Below are 13,435 nucleotides of genomic sequence, written 5' to 3'. Positions count from 1 at the left end.
CAATTAAATCCAATCCAATCCTATCCTAGCCAATCCAATCGAAGTAACGGCATCCAATCCAATCCAATCCAATCGAATCCAACTAACCGCCTCCAATCGAATCCAATCCAATCAAATCCAATCCAATCCAAGTAACGGCATGCAATCCAATCCAAACCAATCCAATTCAAGTAACGGCATCCAATGCAATCCAATCCAATCCAAGTAACGGCATCCAATCGAATCCAATCCAATCCAATCCAAGTAACGGCATCCAATCCAATCCAATCCAATTCAAGTAACGGCATCCAATCCAATCCAATCCAATCCAAGTAACGGCATCCAATCCAATCCAATACATTCCAACCCAATCGAATATAATCCAGTCCAATTCAAGTAACGGCATATAATCCAATCCAATCCAATCCAATCCAATCCAAGTAACGGCATCCAATCCAATCTAATCCAATCGAATCCAATCCAATACAAGTAACGGCATCCAATCCAATCCAATCGAATCCAATCCAATCCAAGTAACCGCATCCAATCCAATCCAATCCAATCCAATTAACGGCATCCAATCCAATCCAATCCAATCCTATATAAGTAACGGCATCCAATCTAATCGAATCCAATCCAATCCAATCCAAGTAACCGCATCCAATCCAATCCAATCCAATCCAATCCAAGTAACGGCATCCAATCCAATCTAATCCAATCGAATCCAATCCTATCCAAGTAACGGCATCCAATCTAATCGAATCCAATCCAATCCAATCCAAGTAACCGCATCCAATCCAATCCAATCCAATCCAACTAACGGCATCCAATCCAATCCTATCGAATCCAATCCACTCCAAGTAACCGCATCCAATCCAATCCAATCCAATCCAATCCAATTAACGGCATCCAATCCAATCCAATCCAATCCAATCCTATCCTATCCAAGTAACGGCATCCAATCTAATCCAATCGAATCAAATCCAATCCAATCCAAGTAACCGCATCCAATCAAATGCAATCCAATCCAATCCAATCCAATTATCGGCATCCAATCCAATGCAATCCAATCCTATCCAATCCATTCCAATCCAGGTACAGGCATCCAATCCAATCCAATCCAATCCAAGTTACGGCATCCAATCCAATCTAATCCAATGCAATCCAATCCAATCCAATCCAATCCAAGTAACCGCATCTAATACAATCCAGTCCAATCCAAGTAACGGCATCCAATCCAATCCAATCCAATCCAATCCAATGCACTCCAAGGAACGGCATCCAATCCAAGCCAATCCAATCCAATCCAAGTAACGGCATCCAATCCAATCCAATCCAATCCAAGTAACGGCATCCAATCCAATCCAATCGAATCTAATCCAATCCAATCCAAGGAACGGCATCCAATCGAATCCAATCTATTCCAATCCAAGTACCGGCATCCAACCCAATCCAATCCAATCCAATCCAATCCAAGAAACGGCATCGAATCCAATGCAATCCAATCCAAACCAATCCAATCCAAGTAACGGCACCAAATCCAATCTAATCCAATCGAATCCAATCCAATCCAAGAAACGGCATCCAATCCAATCCTATCGAATCCAATCCAATCCAAGTAACGGCATCCAATCGAATAGAATCCAATCCAATCCAAGTAACGGCATCCAATCCAATCCAATCCAATCCAATTCAAGTAACGGCATCCAATCCAATCCAATCCAAGTAACGGCATCCAATCCAATCCAATCCATTCCAACCCAATCGAATCTAATCCAATACAATCCAAGTAACGCCATATAATCGAATCCAATCCAATCCAATCCAAGTCCCGGCATCCAACCCAATCCAATCCAATCCAATCCAGGTAACGGCAACCAATCCAATGCAATCCTATCCAATCCAATCCAAACCAATCCAATCCAAGTAACGGCATCCAATCCAATCAAATCCAATCGAATCCAATCCAATACAAGTAACGGCATCCAATCCAATCCAATCGAATCCAATTAACGACATCCAATCCAATCCAATACAATCCAATCCTATCCAAGTAACGGCATCCAATCTAATCGAATCCAATCCAATCCAATCCAAGTAACCGCATCCAATCCAATCCAATCCAATCCACCTAACGGCATCCAATCCAATCCTATCGAATCCAATCCAATCCAAGTAACCGCATCCAATCCAATCCAATCCAATCCAATTAACGGCATCCAATCCAATCCAATCCAATCCAATCCTATCCTATCCAAGTAACGGCATCCAATCTAATCCAATCCAATCAAATCCAATCCAATCCAAGTAGCCGCATCCAATCCAATCCAATCCAATCCAAGTATCGGCATCCAATCCAATGCAATCCAATCCAATCCAATCCATTCCAATCCAGGTACCGGCATCCGATGCAATCCAATCCAATCCAAGTAACGGCATCCAATCCAATCCAATCCAATCCAATCCAATCCAGTGCAATCCAAGTAACGGCATCCAATCCAAGCCAATCCAATCCAATCCAAGTAACGGCATCCAATCCAATCCAATCCAATCCAAGTAACGGCATCCAATCCAATCCAATCGAATCTAATCCAATCCAATCCAAGGAACGGCATCCAATCGAATCCAATCGAATCCAATCCAAGTACCGGCATCCAACCCAATCCAATCCAATCCAAGTAACGGCATCCAATCCAATGCAATCCAATCCAATCCAAATCAATCCAATCCAATCCAATCCATTCCAATCCAGGTACCGGCATGCAATCCAATCCAATCCAATCCAAGTAACGGCATCCAATCCAATCTAATCCAATCCAATCCAATCCAATCCAAGTAACCGCATCTAATGCAATCCAATCCAATCCAGGTAACGGCATCCAATCCAATCCAATCCAATCCAATCCAATCCAATGCACTCCAAGGAACGGCATCCAATCCAAGCCAATCCAATCCAATCCAAGTAACGGCATCCAATCCAATCCAATGCAATCCAAGTAACGTCATCCAATCCAAGCCAATCCAATCGAATCCAAGTAACGGCATCCAATCGAATCCAATACAATCCAATCCAAGTACCGGCATCCAACCCAATCCAATCCAATCCAAGTACCGGCATCCAATCCAATGCAATCCAATCCAATCCAAACCAATCCAATCCAAGTAACGGCATCCAATCCAATCCTATCGAATCCAATCCAATCCAAATAACCGCATCCAAGCCAATCCAATCCAATCCAATTAACGGCGTCCAATCCAATCCAATCCAATCCTATCCTATCCAAGTAAAGGCATCCAATCTAATCCAATCCAATCCAATCCAATCCAATCCAAGTAACCGCATCCAATCCAATCCAATCCAATCCATGTAACGCCATCCAATCCAATCCAATCCAATCCACGTAACGGCATCCAATCCAATCCAATGCAATCCAAGTAACGCATCCTCTCCAATCCAATCCAATCCAATCCAATTCAATCCAATTAAATCCAATCCAATCCTATCCTAGCCAATCCAATCGAAGTAACGGCATCCAATCCAATCCAATCCAATCGAATCCAACTAACCGCCTCCAATCCAATCAAATCCAATCCAATCCAAGTAACGGCATGCAATCCAATCCAATCCAATCCAATTCAAGTAACGGCATCCAATGCAATCCAATCCAATCCAAGTAACGGCATCCAATCGAATCCAATCCAATCCAATCCAAGTAACGGCATCCAATCCAATCGAATCCAATCCAATTCAAGTAACGGCATCCAATCCAATCCAATCCAATCCAAGTAACGGCATCCAATCCAATCCAATACATTCCAACCCAAACGAATATAATCCAGTCCAATTCAAGTAACGGCATATAATCGAATCGAATCCAATCCAATCCAATCCAAGTAACGGCATCCAATCCAATCTAATCCAATCGAATCCAATCCAATACAAGTAACGGCATCCAATCCAATCCAATCGAATCCAATCCAATCCAAGTAACCGCATCCAATCCAATCCAATCCAATCCAATTAACGGCATCCAATCCAATCCAATCCAATCCTATCCAAGTAACGGCATCCAATCTAATCGAATCCAATCCAATCCAATCCAAGTAACCGCATCCAATCCAATCCAATCCAATCCAACTAACGGCATCCAATCCAATCCTATCGAATCCAATCCAATCCAAGTAACCGCATCCAATCCAATCCAATCCAATCCGATTAACGGCATCCAATCCAATCCAATCCAATCCAATCCAATCCTATCCTATCCAAGTAACGGCATCCAATCTAATCCAATCGAATCAAATCCAATCCAATCCAAGTTACCGCATCCAATCCAATGCAATCCAATCCAATCCAATCCAATTATCGGCATCCAATCCAATGCAATCCAATCCAATCCATTCCAATCCAGGTACAGGCATCCAATCCAATCCAATCCAATCCAAGTTACGGCATCCAATCCAATCTAATCCAATACAATCCAATCCAATCCAATCCAATCCAAGTAACCGCATCTAATCCAATCCAGTCCAATCCAAGTAACGGCATCCAATCCAATCCAATCCAATCCAATCCAATGCACTCCAAGGAACGGCATCCAATCCAAGCCAATCCAATCCAATCCAAGTAACGGCATCCAATCCAATCCAATCCAATCCAAGTAACGGCATCCAATCCAATCCAATCGAATCTAATCCAATCCAATCCAAGGATCGGCATCCAATCGAATCCAATCTATTCCAATCCAAGTACCGGCATCCAACCCAATCCAATCCAATCCAATCCAATCCAATCCAAGAAACGGCATCGAATCTAATGCAATCCAATCCAATCCAATCCAAACCAATCCAATCCAAGTAACGGCACCAAATCCAATCTAATCCAATCGAATCCAATCCAATCCAAGAAACGGCATCCAATCCAATCCTATCCAATCCAATCCAATCCAAGTAACGGCATCCAATCGAATCGAATCCAATCCAATCCAAGAAACGGCATCCAATCCAATCCAATCCAATCCAATTCAAGTAACGGCATCCAATCCAATCCAATCCAAGTAACGGCATCCAATCCAATCAAATCCAATCGAATCCAATCCAATACAAGTAACGGCATCCAATCCAATCCAATCGAATCCAATTAACGGCATCCAATCCAATCCAATCCAATCCAATCCTATCCAAGTAACGGCATCCAATCTAATCGAATCCAATCCAATCCAATCCAAGTAACCGCATCCAATCCAATCCAATCCAATCCACCTAACGGCATCCAATCCAATCCTATCGAATCCAATCCAATCCAAGTAACCGCATCCAATCCAATCCAATCCAATCCAATTAACGGCATCCAATCCAATCCAATCCAATCCAATCCTATCCTATCCAAGTAACGGCATCCAATCTAATCCAATCCAATCAAATCCAATCCAATCCAAGTAGCCGCATCCAATCCAATCCAATCCAATCCAAGTATCGGCATCCAATCCAATGCAATCCAATCCAATCCAATCCATTCCAATCCAGGTACCGGCATCCGATGCAATCCAATCCAATCCAAGTAACGGCATCCAATCCAATCCAATCCAATCCAATCCAGTGCAATCCAAGTAACGGCATCCAATCCAAGCCAATCCAATCCAATCCAAGTAACGGCATCCAATCCAATCCAATCCAATCCAAGTAACGGCATCCAATCCAATCCAATCGAATCTAGTCCAATCCAATCCAATCCAAGGAACGGCATCCAATCGAATCCAATCGAATCCAATCCAAGTACCGGCATCCAACCCAATCCAATCCAATCCAAGTAACGGCATCCAATCCAATGCAATCCAATCCAATCCAAATCAATCCAATCCAATCCAATCCATTCCAATCCAGGTACCGGCATGCAATCCAATCCAATCCAATACAAGTAACGGCATCCAATCCAATCTAATCCAATCCAATCCAATCCAAGTAACCGCATCTAATGCAATCCAATCCATTCCAGGTAACGGCATCCAATCCAATCCAATCCAATCCAATCCAATCCAATGCACTCCAAGGAACGGCATCCAATCCAAGCCAATCCAATCCAATCCAAGTAACGGCATCCAATCCAATCCAATCCAATCCAAGTAACGGCATCCAATCCAATCCAATCGAATCTAATCCAATCCAATCCAAGGAACGGCATCCAATCGAATCCAATCTATTCCAATCCAAGTACCGGCATCCAACCCAATCCAATCCAATCCAATCCAATCCAAGAAACGGCATCGAATCCAATGCAATCCAATCCAATCCAATCCAAACCAATCAAATCCAAGTAACGGCACCAAATCCAATCTAATCCAATCGAATCCAATCCAATCCAAGTAACGGCATCCAATCCAATCCAATCCAATCCAATTCAAGTAACGGCATCCAATCCAATCCAATCCAAGTAACGGCATCCAATCCAATCCAATCCATTCCAACCCAATCGAATCTAATCCAATACAATCCAAGTAACGCCATATAATCGAATCCAATCCAATCCAATCCAAGTCCCGGCATCCAACCCAATCCAATCCAATCCAATCCAAGTAACGGCAACCAATCCAATGCAATCCTATCCAATCCAATCCAAACCAATCCAATCCAAGTAACGGCATCCAATCCAATCAAATCCAATCGAATCCAATCCAATACAAGTAACGGCATCCAATCCAATCCAATCGAATCCAATTAACGGCATCCAATCCAATCCAATCCAATCCAATCCTATCCAAGTAACGGCATCCAATCTAATCGAATCCAATCCAATCCAATCCAAGTAACCGCATCCAATCCAATCCAATCCAATCCACCTAACGGCATCCAATCCAATCCAATCCAATCCATTCCAATCCAGGTACCGGCATGCAATCCAATCCAATCCAATACAAGTAACGGCATCCAATCCAATCTAATCCAATCCAATCCAATCCAAGTAACCGCATCTAATGCAATCCAATCCATTCCAGGTAACGGCATCCAATCCAATCCAATCCAATCCAATGCACTCCAAGGAACGGCATCCAATCCAAGCCAATCCAATCCAATCCAAGTAACGGCATCCAATCCAATCCAATCCAATCCAAGTAACGGCATCCAATCCAATCCAATCGAATCTAATCCAATCCAATCCAAGGAACGGCATCCAATCGAATCCAATCTATTCCAATCCAAGTACCGGCATCCAACCCAATCCAATCCAATCCAATCCAATCCAAGAAACGGCATCGAATCCAATGCAATCCAATCCAATCCAATCCAAACCAATCAAATCCAAGTAACGGCACCAAATCCAATCTAATCCAATCGAATCCAATCCAATCCAAGTAACGGCATCCAATCCAATCCAATCCAATCCAATTCAAGTAACGGCATCCAATCCAATCCAATCCAAGTAACGGCATCCAATCCAATCCAATCCATTCCAACCCAATCGAATCTAATCCAATACAATCCAAGTAACGCCATATAATCGAATCCAATCCAATCCAATCCAAGTCCCGGCATCCAACCCAATCCAATCCAATCCAATCCAAGTAACGGCAACCAATCCAATGCAATCCTATCCAATCCAATCCAAACCAATCCAATCCAAGTAACGGCATCCAATCCAATCAAATCCAATCGAATCCAATCCAATACAAGTAACGGCATCCAATCCAATCCAATCGAATCCAATTAACGGCATCCAATCCAATCCAATCCAATCCAATCCTATCCAAGTAACGGCATCCAATCTAATCGAATCCAATCCAATCCAATCCAAGTAACCGCATCCAATCCAATCCAATCCAATCCACCTAACGGCATCCAATCCAATCCTATCGAATCGAATCCAATCCAAGTAACCGCATCCAATCCAATCCAATCCAATCCAATTAACGGCATCCAATCCAATCCAATCCAATCCTATCCTATCCAAGTAACGGCATCCAATCTAATCCAATCCAATCAAATCCAATCCAATCCAAGTAGCCGCATCCAATCCAATCCAATCCAATCCAAGTATCGGCATCCAATCCAATGCAATCCAATCCAATCCAATCCAATCCATTCCAATCCAGGTACCGGCATCCGATGCAATCCAATCCAATCCAAGTAACGGCATCCAATCCAATCCAATCGAATCTAATCCAATCCAATCCAAGGAACGGCATCCAATCGAATCCAATCGAATCCAATCCAAGTACCGGCATCCAACCCAGTCCAATCCAATCCAAGTAACGGCATCCAATCCAATGCAATCCAATCCAATCCAAATCAATCCAATCCAATCCAATCCATTCCAATCCAGGTACCGGCATGCAATCCAATCCAATCCAATCCAAGTAACGGCATCCAATCCAATCTAATCCAATCCAATCCAATCCAATCCAAGTAACCGCATCTAATGCAATCCAATCCAATCCAGGTAACGGCATCCAATCCAATCCAATCCAATCCAATCCAATCCAATGCACTCCAAGGAACGGCATCCAATCCAAGCCAATCCAATCCAATCCAAGTAACGGCATCCAATCCAATCCAATCCAATCCAAGTAACGGCATCCATTCCAATCCAATCGAATCTAATCCAATCCAATCCAAGGAACGGCATCCAATCGAATCCAATCCAATCCAATTCAAGTAACGGCATCCAATCCAATCCAATCCAAGTAACGGCATCCAATCCAATCCAATCCATTCCAACCCAATCGAATCTAATACAATCCAATCCAAGTAACGGCATATAATCGAATCCAATCCAATCCAATCCAATCCAAGTCCCGGATCCAACCCAATCCAATCCAATCCATTCCAAGTAACGGCAACCAATCCAATGCAATCCAATCCAATCCAAGTAACGGCATCCAATCCAATCTAATCCAATCGAATCCAATCCAATCCAATCCAAGTCCCGGCATCCAACCCAATCCAATCCAATCCAATCCAAGTAACGGCAACCAATCCAATGCAATGCAATCCAATCCAATCCAATCCAATCCAACTAACGGCATCCAATCCAATCCTATCGAATCCAATCCAATGCAAGCAACCGCATCCAATCCAATCCAATCCAATCCAATTAACGGCATCCAATCCAATCCAATCCAATCCAATCCTATCCTATCCACGTCACGGCATCCAATATAATCCAATCCAATCAAATCCAATCCAATCCAAGTAACCGCATCCAATCCAATCCAATCCAATCCAAGTACCGGCATCCAATCCAATGCAATCCAATCCAATCCATTCCAATCCAGGCACCGGCATCCAATCCAATCCAATCCAATCCAAGTAACGGCATCCAATCCAATACAATCCAATCCAATCCAATGCAATCCAAGTAACGGCATCCAATCCAAGCCAATCCAATCCAATCCAAGTAATGGCATCGAATCCAATGCAATCCAATCCAATCCAATCCAAACCAATCCAATCCAGGTAACGGCAGCAAATCCAATCTAATCCAATCGAATCCAATCCAATCCAAGTAACCGGATCCAATCCAATCCAATCCAATCCAATTAACGGCATCCAATCTAATCCAATCCAATCTAATCCTATCCAGGTAACGGCATCCAATCTAATCCAATCCAATCCAATCCAATCCAAGTAACCGCATCCAATCCAATACAATCCAATCCAATCCAATCCAAGTAACGGCATTCAATCCAATGCAATCCAATCTAATCCAAACCAATCCAGGTACCGGCATCCAATCCAATCCAATCCAATCCAATCCAAGAAACGGCATCCAATCCAATCTAATCCAATCCAATCCAAGTTACCGCATCCAATCCAATCCAATCCAAACCAATCCAAGTAACGTCATCCAATCCAAGCCAATCCAACCCTATCCAATGCAATCCAAGTACCGGCATCCAATCCAATCCAATCCAATCCAATCCTATCCTATCCAAGTAACGGCATCCAATCTAATCCAATCCAATCCAATCGAATCCTATCCAAGTAACCGCATCCAATCCAATCCAATCCAATCCAAGTAACGGCATCCAATCCAATGAAATCCAATCCAATCCAATCCAATCCAGGTACCGGCATCCAATCCCATCCAATCCAATCCAAGTAACGGCATTCAATCCAATCTAATCCAATCCAATCCAATCCAATCCAATCCAATCCCAGTAACGGCATCCAATCCGATCCAATCCAATCCAAGTAACGGCATCCAATCCAATCGAATCAAATCCAATCCAATCCAAGTAACGGCATCCAATCCAATCTAATCCAAGCCAATCCAATCCAATCCAATCCAAGTAACGGCATCCAATCCAATCCAATCCAATCGAAGTACCGGCTCCAACCCAATCCAATCCAATCCAATACAATACAATCCAAGTAACGGCATCCAATCCAATGCAATCCAATGCAATCCAAATCAATCCAATCCAGGTAACGGCATCCAATCCAATCTAATCCAATCCAATCCAATCCAATCCAATCCAAGGAACGGCATCCAATCCAATCCTATCGAATCCAATTCAATCCAAGTAACCGCATCCAATCCAATCCAATCCAATCCAATTAACGGCATCCAATCCAATCCAATCCAATCCAATCCTATCCTATCCAAGTAACGGCATCCAATCTAATCCAATCCAATCCAATCCAAGTTACCGCATCCAATCCAATCCAATCCAAGTAACGGCATCCAATCGAATCCTATCGAATCCAATCCAATACAAGTAACCGTATCCAATCCAATCCAATTAACGGCATCCAATCCAATCCAATCCAATCCAATCCTATCCTATCCAAGTAACGGCATCCAATCTAATCCAATCCAATCCAATCGAATCCAATCCAAGTAACCGCATCCAATCCAATCCAATCCAATCCAAGTAATGGCATCCAATCCAATGAAATCCAATCCAATCCAATCCAATCCAGGTACCGGCATCCAATCCCATCCAATCCAATCCAAGTAACGGCATTCAATCCAATCTAATCCAATCCAATCCAATCCAATCCCAGTAACGGCATCCAATCCGATCCAATCCAATCCAATCCAATCCAAGTAACGGCATCCAATCCAACACAATCCAATCCAATCCAATGCAATCCAAGTAACGGCATCCAATCCAAGCCAATCCAATCCAATCCAAGTAACGGCATCCAATCGAATCCAATACAATCCAATCCAAGTACCGGCATCCAACCCAATCCAATCCAATCCAAGTACCGGCATCCAATCCAATGCAATCCAATCCAATCCAAACCAATCCAATCCAAGTAACGGCATCCAATCCAATCCTATCGAATCCAATCCAATCCAAATAACCGCATCCAAGCCAATCCAATCCAATCCAATTAACGGCGTCCAATCCAATCCAATCCAATCCTATCCTATCCTATCCAAGTAAAGGCATCCAATCTAATGCAATCCAATCCAATCCAATCCAATGCAAGTAACCGCATCCAATCCAATCCAATCCAATCCAAGTAACGCCATCCAATCCAATCCAATCCAATCCACGTAACGGCATCCAATCCAATCCAATGCAATCCAAGTAACGCATCCTCTCCAATCCAATCCAATCCAATCCAATCCTATCCTATCCTAGCCAATCCAATCGAAGTAACGGCATCCAATCCAATCCAATCCAATCGAATCCAACTAACCGCCTCCAATCGAATCCAATCCAATCAAATCCAATCCAATCCAAGTAACGGCATGCAATCCAATCCAATCCAATCCAATTCAAGTAATGGCATCCAATCCAAACCAATCCAATCCAAGTAACGGCATCCAATCGAATCCAATCCAATCCAATCCAAGTAACGGCATCCAATCCAATCCAATCCAATCCAATTCAAGTAACGGCATCCAATCCAATCCAATCCAATCCAAGTAACGGCATCCAATCCAATCCAATCCATTCCAACCCAATCGAATATAACCCAATCCAATTCAAGTAACGGCATATAATCGAATCCAATCCAATCCAATCCAAGTCCCGGCATCCAACCCAATCCAATCCAATCCAATCCAAGTAACGGCAACCAATCCAATGCAATCCTATCCAATCCAATCCAAACCAATCCAATCCAAGTAACGGCATCCAATCCAATCTAATCCAATCGAATCCAATCCAATCCAAGTAACGGCATCCAATCCAATCCAATCGAATCCAATCCAATCCAAGTAACCGCATCCAATCCAATCCAATCCAATTAACGGCATCCAATCCAATCCAATCCAATCCAATCCTATCCAAGTAACGGCATCCAATCTAATCGAATCCAATCCAATTAAATCCAAGTAACCGCATCCAATCCAATCCAATCCAATCCAATCCAACTAACGGCATCCAATCCAATCCTATCGAATCCAATCCAATCCAAGGAACGGCATCCAATCGAATCCAATCCAATCCAATCCAAGTACCGGCATCCAACCCAATCCAATCCAATCCAAGTAACGGCACCGAATCCAATGCAATCCAATCCAATCCAATCCAAACCAATCCAATCCAAGTAACGGCACCAAATCCAATCTAATCCAATCGAGTCCAATCCAATCCAAGAAACGGCATCCAATCCAGTCCTATCAAATCCAATCCAATCCAAGTAACCGCATCCAATCCAATCCAATCCAATTAACGGCATCGAATCCAATGCAATCCAATCCAATCCAATCCTATCCTATCCAGGTAACGGCATCCAATCTAATCCAATCCAATCCAATCCAAGTAACCGCATCCAATCCAATCCAATCCAATCCAATCCAATCCACTCCAATCCAAGTAACGCCATTCAATCCAATGCAATCCAATCCAATCCAATCCAATCCAATCCAGGTACCGGCATCCAATCCAATCCAATCCAATCCAATCCAATCCAAGTAACGGCATCCAATCCAATCTAATCCAATCCAATCCAATCCAACCAAGTAACCGCAGCCAATCCAATCCAATCCAATCCAAGTAACGGCATCCAATCCTAGCCAATCCAACCCAATCCAATGCAATCCAAGTACCGGCATCCAATTCAAGCCAATCCAATCCAATCCAAGTAACGAAATCCAATCCAATACAATCCAATCCAAGTAACGGCATCCAATCCAATCCAATCCAATCGAATCTAATCCAATCCAATCCAAGTAACGGCATCCAATCCAATCCAATCCAATCGAAGTAGCGGCATCCAACCCAATCCAATCAAATCCAATCCAATCCAAGTAACGGCATCCAATCCAATGCAATCCAATCCAATTCAATCCAAACCAATTCAATCCAAGTAACGGCATCCAATCCAATCTAATCCAATCCAATCCAATCCAATCCAAGTAACGGCATCCAATCCAATCCTATCGAATCCAATCCAATCCAAGTAACCGCATCCAATCCAATCCAATCCAATCCTATCCTATCCAAGTAACCGCATCCAATCCAATCCAATACAATCCAATTCAAGTAACGGCATC

This window comes from Mustelus asterias, chromosome 21 (assembly GCF_964213995.1).
Source record: "Mustelus asterias chromosome 21, sMusAst1.hap1.1, whole genome shotgun sequence".
Classification (NCBI taxonomy): domain Eukaryota; kingdom Metazoa; phylum Chordata; class Chondrichthyes; order Carcharhiniformes; family Triakidae; genus Mustelus; species Mustelus asterias.
This window is presented reverse-complemented; position numbering follows the sequence as displayed.